The sequence below is a fragment of the Branchiostoma belcheri genome, unplaced genomic scaffold, assembly GCF_001625305.1.
Source record: "Branchiostoma belcheri isolate BF01 breed outbred unplaced genomic scaffold, Haploidv18h27 scaffold168, whole genome shotgun sequence".
Lineage (NCBI taxonomy): Eukaryota > Metazoa > Chordata > Leptocardii > Amphioxiformes > Branchiostomatidae > Branchiostoma > Branchiostoma belcheri.
Window position 1 is genome coordinate 246090 of NW_017803135.1, and position 7438 is coordinate 253527.

A 7438-nucleotide genomic window follows, 5' to 3' on the forward strand; every position below is an offset into this window, starting at 1 on the left:
CATAAAATGTGCTATTTGATAAAAGCACATTTGATAAAAACTTATACGTTGCATATCAAGTTAACATAAAAAATTACTGCACATTAAAAGTAAAATAATGCAATATAAATACAGTCGTACGTATCCATGATTCCAGATATAGAAAATAAAGGAATTGTCCTGCCTATACGTACAATGAGTGCAAGAAATTCCACCAAAGACTACAAGTACATCTATTAGTCTCCCTTCGCAACACAACAACTTGCAAAGTACATTAATGCCCCTTATTATGTAATAGAAGCTGCCATACTTACATAGTAAGCAATTTGTGGCCAAGATAGCTATGTAATGACATGATATGGCAAGGCAGATTGGAGGTGTTCAGTAGTGTCTCCATAGTCAGCTAATCCCGAGTGACGATTTGGGGATAACTAATAACGGCTTTACTCTACTTTTGGAGGGAACTTTTACATAGTCTAATATTGTTCAGTACTGTTGCAATGTTGGGATGTGCCAGATTGTCCTCATAGATAACTTTCATCATATTCAATGATGGTTCGTAATAGCTGATGGCTTTACTGTGATCACCGAGTTTGTGCCAACATACCCCAATGTTGTGTAGTGATGAAGCAATATCGGGATGTGGCGTTGTTTCACCATAGATAGCTTTCTCCATCTTCAGTGACTGTTCGTGATAACTGATAGCTTTCCTCTGATCACCAAGGTCACTCCAACAGGTACCAATGTTGTATAATGATGAAGCAATGTCGGGATGTGGCGTTGTTTCGCCATAGATAGCTTTCTCCATCTTCAGTGACTGTTCATAATACGTGATAGCTTTTCTCTGGTCACCAAGGCGACTCCAACATGACCCGATGTTGTTTAGTGATGAAGCAATGTCGGGATGTGGCGTTGTTTCGCCATAGATAGCTTTCTTCATCTTCAGTGACTGTTCATAATACGTGATAGCTTTTCTCTGGTCACCAAGGCGACTCCAACATGACCCGATGTTGTTTAGTGATGAAGCAATGTCGGGATGTGGCGTTGTTTCCCCATAGATAGCTTTCCTCATCTTCAGTGACTGTTCAGAATAACTGATAGCTTTCCTCTGGTCACCAACGTTGCCCCAGCATGTCCCAATGTTGCTTAGTGATGAGGCAATGTCGGGATGTGGCGTTGTTTCCCCATAGATAGCTTTCCTCATCTTCAGTGACTGTTTATGATAACTGATAGCTTTCCTCTGATCACCAATGTAACTCCAACAGGTACCAATGTTGTTTAGTGATCCAGCAATGTCGGGATGTGGCGTCGTTTCCCCATATATAGATTTCATCATCTTCAGTGACTGTTCGTAATAACTGATAGCTTTCCTCTGATCACCAAGGTGACTCCAACAGTTACCCATGTTGTGAAGTGATGATGCAATGTCTGGATGTGGTGTTGTTTCCCCATAGATAGCTTTCCTCATCTTCAGTGACTGTTCGTAATAACTGATAGCTTTTCTCTGATCACCAAGGTGACTCCAACATGCCCCAATGTTGTTTAGTGATAATGCAATGTCTGGATGTGGTGTTGTTTCCCCATAGATAGCTTTCGTCATCTTCAGTGACTTTTCGTAATAACTGATAGCTTTCCTCTGATCACCAAGGTGACTCCAACAAGCCCCAATGTTGTTTAGTGATGACGCAATGTCGGGATGTGGCGTTGTTTCACCATAGTTCGCTTTCAACATCTTCAGTGCCTGTTCGTAATACTTGATAGCTTTCCTCTGGTTACCAAGCTCACTCCAACACAACCCAATGTTGTTTAGTGATGAAGCAATGTCGGGATGTGGCGTTGTTTCCCCATAGATAGCTTTCCTCATCTTCAGTGACTGTTCATGATAACTGATAGCTTTCCTTTGATCGCCAAGGTTTTTCCAACAGTTCCCAATGTTGTTGAGTGATGAAGCAATGTCAGGATGTGGTGTTGTTTCGCCATAGATAGCTTTCCTCATCTTCAGTGACTGTTCGAAATAACTGATAGCTTTCCTCTGATCACCAAGGTCACCCCAACAGTTCCCAATGTTGTTTAGTGATTTAGCAATGTCGGGATGTGGCGTTGTTTCGCCATAGATGGCTTTCCACATCTTCAGTGACTGTTCGTGATAACTTATAGCTTTTCTTTGATCACCAAGGTCACTCCAACATGTCCCAATGTTTCCAAGTAACGAGGAAAATACGGGACTCAGTTTTTGTGTGCATAAATACTATTTCCAGCGCTAAGTGCCCGTTCGTAGTAGCTCTTTGCTTTCTCATAGTCACCGCGACTCTGCGAGACATTGCCTAACTCAAAAAGTATGTCAAACTGCTTTTTCTCGTCACCACCCGCCTCTTTCAGCGCTGCTTCGAAGTTACGTGTGGATGCGTCAAACTGCAGCAGCTGTTTTGTTATTCGACCTCTGGTTTGAGATGAGGTGTCAAAGATAGCTGTTGGGAATATCTTTGTTGTTCGATTATCCTTTTCAACTGTATCCACCATGCATGTTTTTAATGGCATGGCTGTATAGTAGTACCTGAACAACATTTTAGAGTCCGGTATGTGGAAAACTGATTCAACGATGGTGTCATCTACGTCATGTTTGCCCAGTTCGATTTTCATCTCCGTGAGAGGAGACAGTTTGTCCTTCTGTCCTCCGTTGGCAATGTAAGTTCTTAACCGTAGCTCCGCTGAGATGCTGATCAGTACAGTCAAGTGGTGGGCGTCTTCATCACTGATCCGCTGTGTCTTGCGTAACTCTTCTATCATTCCCCACACACTTGGGATCGTAACGCCGCAACAAATACTCAACACATCAACGGCCACGCTGGGAAAACGGTAGATTTCTTTCTTCACATCCAGAAGTTGGTCAGTTGGTTCAACGTTTTTCTATTTGTTTAATACTATCCTTCAGTATTAGCATTGCTGAGAACCGTGACAGAACAGGGGAACGGTCTACACTTTTGCTGACAATGCTTGTATACTCCTCTACCAAAGATTCATCCCCTGTTAAGTAAGTCACCCGTCTGAGGATGTCTGACAGGTGATAGCCTTCCGCCAGGGCGATGTGCAGATGCTGATATTCGGCCAACTCGGCAGGAGTCTGGATGAGACTAACAGGGGGTTTGCTTTTGGTTTGGTCTCTTCCAAGCGGAGTCTTAGAAGCCCATGGCATGAAGCCATCGAAGGCGAAGCCGCGAGGTGTGACGGAGTCGTAGAACCAGTCTTTCTCTGGGTCTTCTGAGAGAAAGTCGTTGAGTGACGGGATGGCCATGGCTGGGAGGATGGTTTCCCCAAGGTTGATGACTTTGAGATGTAAGTAGTGTGTGAGATTTAGGAAGTACCTCCGTGTATCATCATAATCCTTCCCCTCCTCAATCAGAATGGCGAACTCCAGGTCGGAGTACGGCGTCACCAGTTCTGTGGCTTGTGACCCCATGCCCATGAAAGCGTACTTACAGGGAGGAGGTCCGATTTTGGCAATGCATTCATCTGTCAGTACTTGGATAATCTCTCGTCTTTCAACTGTGATGCTCTTGAACAAGTTCTTGATTGCTTCAGCTCGTTTGGTCTCCATCTCTCTCACGACGGGATCGTCTTCATCATACTGATAAGGGTTGTGTTCCTGATGAATTGCTTCGAGCTGAGATTTTGCACGGGCGCGCGAGTTGTCCAGTTCTTTTTTGTGATCTAACGCGCTGCTATACGGACACGGTTCACAGTCAAGGTTACAGGTGTTTCTAAGAAACTGCCTTTCTGTTTCTTGCAATTTTGTTACCATGTTTTGTTTGTCTCCATCTTTTCTGGCCATGGAGGCGTTATACAGAGCTGCCGCCTGTGTGAATTTCCTACCTTCTCCTGTCCGCTTACCTCGCTCGACGTAGACGTCGCCTAACCTGCACAGACAGTCGGCTTCTTTAGCCTTGTTGGGTTTATTGCGATCTGTAGGTACGGAAAAGAAAAAAGAGACAAAATCCCAATTTTTACATTCAGCTTAGTTCCCAGGAAGATATTTGTATTCCAACTGGTAGAGGTCACTGTACAAATAACACTTTTATTATATAACACTTCAATTTTTATCTATGATTAAATGGTGCGTGCAAAGAAACTGTATAACAGACCGTGAACCAGCTTCAGGGCGGCTGCTAGGTTCTGCTCCGCTGCGTCCAGGTCTCCTTTGCTCAGGTCACTCTCTGCCGTCTGGATGTACCTGCGGTAGGATCTGAACCATAAAACGCCTTTTGAGACAAACGTACTTCACAAATGCGCTACAAAGTGTTTGACATAGAACACACTGCATTATTAGACAAGATATGTAAGAAAATGTCAAAGCAAGACATGTTTAAACACTTGATATCATGCAAGAACGAATGTACAGTAGACAAACTATGTAATTATGTTTCCAAATGTTTCAAAAAGAGAGAAGAAAGGGCAACTAACAGTAGATGATAGGGAGTATATAGTATTGTCGTATTGTATAGATTCTTAGCACTTTGCATTAGAATATAGCGTTTCAGTATGAAATGCTCATGTTTTTGCATACTGTATAATAGTGTATACCCTCTTGTGCATTTAGCCCATTTGGGCAAGAACATGCAATAAAGATTCATATCATATCATATCATTATTTAAATAGTATTACATAAAATCGAACAATGAAATTGATAATACATTTCTGGCCAGCAAAATGCTAAATGGCCCCTTGTTTATGTTTTATAGTTATTTGTATTTGAAAGAATCAACTCCACTGAATACATCAGACAAGGAAACATAGAGGTACTAACATGTCATCGTCTACATGGCGGGTGGTTCTGTCGCTAGAGGGCGCAGCTGAGAAGGGAGAGAAGTGGTCCTTCCGTCCTCTCACGTCTTGTTGTCGTTGACGTGTTGACCTCTGCGAGAAGCAAATTCAATTAAGGCCGTACAACACAGTATTTATGGGTGATCCCCGGGTCTATGACGCGAATGTAGAAAGTAGTGCAGACAAACCTCTTGCATCCTGGCTAGAGCGACTTATGTGAGAGGTAGCCATGAATGAACTGCGCTGTGTGGTATAGAAAGGTATCGGCTTGTACACCGTATGAGTTGGATTGTGAAGATTTCCCTTTTCGTGTATAAATGCCCGGCATTACGCAACCACGTTCCAGGGTGAGCCGGCTGAAGTTCCGTTGACCACGGTAGAGGGCCAAATCAAAGTGGTCGTCATTATGTTAAAAACGAACTTTTTTTGGTTTTCAATTATTTTGTAGAATATACCGTATATTTCAACATATTAGTTGGCCGTGATTCTCTAGTGCACCCTACTATAATTTTTACCACGTCGAGATGAGTCATCTCGGGGTGCTTAACTATAGGAATCCCCTTAGGGCGAAAACTGTGTTCTGCCACCTTAACCGGTTTTCAATTATGAACTTTGACCAATGGTCAAAGGTGAAGGACGCTACATAATCCGCGGAAGGTCACTTTGTTGCGTGGGCGCTGACCTCTACAAAAACCGATCTACTAAAATCGTGTTATTTGATGGTCAAAGGTAAAAGACCTGACTTGACCCCCGGAAGGCAAACTTAAAGTAGACATGTTAATTGTTGTGACATGGCCGGTTGACGATTTAGAATTCATGGACACAACAGTCCATTGGCGAAGAACTTCGTCTATGCACAGACGAAAAAATAAGCAAATAAGCAAAAAATGTAAGTTGTTAACTTGAGTGCAGCGTCACACTGTCCTTGTCATGTTTTCATGTTTTGATGAATAAAAAAAATAAGCAAACAAAACTGTTCTGCCGTCAAAGATACAGAACACATTCTGCCCCGAAATCACAACTTTGTAGGCGGAACAAATAAAGTAAATATATTGATATAAGAAGTAAGATTCCTAGTCGTGAAAAACAATTTTACAATGAATCAATTATTTATTTATTTATTTCATCTTAAGACGGCTGGGTAGCCCCAATTCAGCTTGTAGCAGCTGTTTTCCAAGGGGGCCCAGCAAAATTACACAAGACATTGTAACATACAGTGAGACAACATACAGTAAACATAAAAGTCCGATTCGTCAAAACAGAGTCGTAGTCCTGTACTCAAAGTCAAGTTCAAAAGCCCGAAAATCAAGGAATGGACAATAAAATGTCTTTACGCCATTAGCGGTTTGAAATGCATGACGGGATTTATGGAGATAAACAAACCGAGTTGAAACCCGGAATTCTACTCAGCAATGGCGAGTTCCGTCATGCTCAAGTCAAAATAGTTCACTCACCTTGTTTCTTGTTGTGGCGATGTCTTGCCTGATTTTTGCGGTGTGCAGTAAGCGGTGAACAATGACAACTGTTCCATGAACGTTGTGACACCGCGCCAGTGCCCTGTTGTACAGAGCAGTAGCTCTGGTCAAGTTTCTAGTGTTCCCAGTTTCTGTTCCTCTTTTCAGGTACACGTCACCGATACTCTTGATCGCTTCTGTTTCTAACATGCTGTTGTCGTTTACTATCGCCTCTACCATCACCTGTGCGTATCCAACCAGCAAAGAGTCCGTGTTTCCTCCGGTAGCCAGTCTCTTGTCCAGATCTTGGAACTTTGCCGCTACCTTTGCTGGTGTAGTCGTCTCCTTGTCTTTAGTTGGCTGTTCCTTACCCTGTGACGACAGCCCTTGTACAAGCCTCTCCGTGTAGTGGTAGCGATGTTCTATACCATCTGCCTGTTCTTCATAGTAACACCGTACCATAGCAGCCAGATAAAGAGCCAAGGCCGTGTTGAACTTCCCCACGTCCTTCCCGAGTCTTCCCTTCTCCACGTTCACGTCGCCCAGAGTTTTGAGCAGCTCCACTTCCGCCAGCCTGTCCGTGTCGGCCATGGCGTCCACCAGGGCACGGAGGTAGCCTGTCTCCGCCCGGGCTAGTCCGTACCTCCTGCCCTTCTCGTCCGCCTCACGGAGTTTCTCACACACCCGCAACATGGCGACTTTCTGCTTAGAAATTGTCTGTGAAAGTCTTTACCTTCACCGTTCTCTGTATATACTTACTTGTACTTGTTGAGGACTCCTAATTATCTTTGTGCACGTGACTAAACAAACAGGTCCGGTCAGTTTTGTGTCGCTGTCGTCACTTCCGGGCACTGTCATCGTCAGTATTTAGATTGATGACCTACTAAGAACAAGTAAACGGAAGATTATATTCACTGTTGGCGAATTAAGGGCAGTGGGTTTTTTTTTTGGGGGGGGGGTTCTTTTTGGTTTTGGGTCTTTTGGGAGGGATATGTTTTGCGGGGGCAGGGGGTATTATTTGCGGGGGGGGGGTATTTGAGTAGTATTGGAGTGTTTCATTTTTGGGAGGGTATTGGGCATTTTATATGCTGGTATCCTGGGGCTATGGGTGGTCTTGGGAGGTTTATTTGGTGGAGGGTATATTCGGGAGAAAGATGGGGGGGGGGGGTCGAATAACATCAATCCT

The 7438-nt window shown here is 43.6% G+C and overlaps 1 pseudogene; it reads right to left on the reverse strand.

Moving 5' to 3' along the window:
* Positions 1-562: 562 nt before the first annotated feature.
* LOC109466488 lies at positions 563-7105 on the reverse strand (annotated as a pseudogene).
* Between the last annotated feature and the right edge of the window lie 333 nt (positions 7106-7438).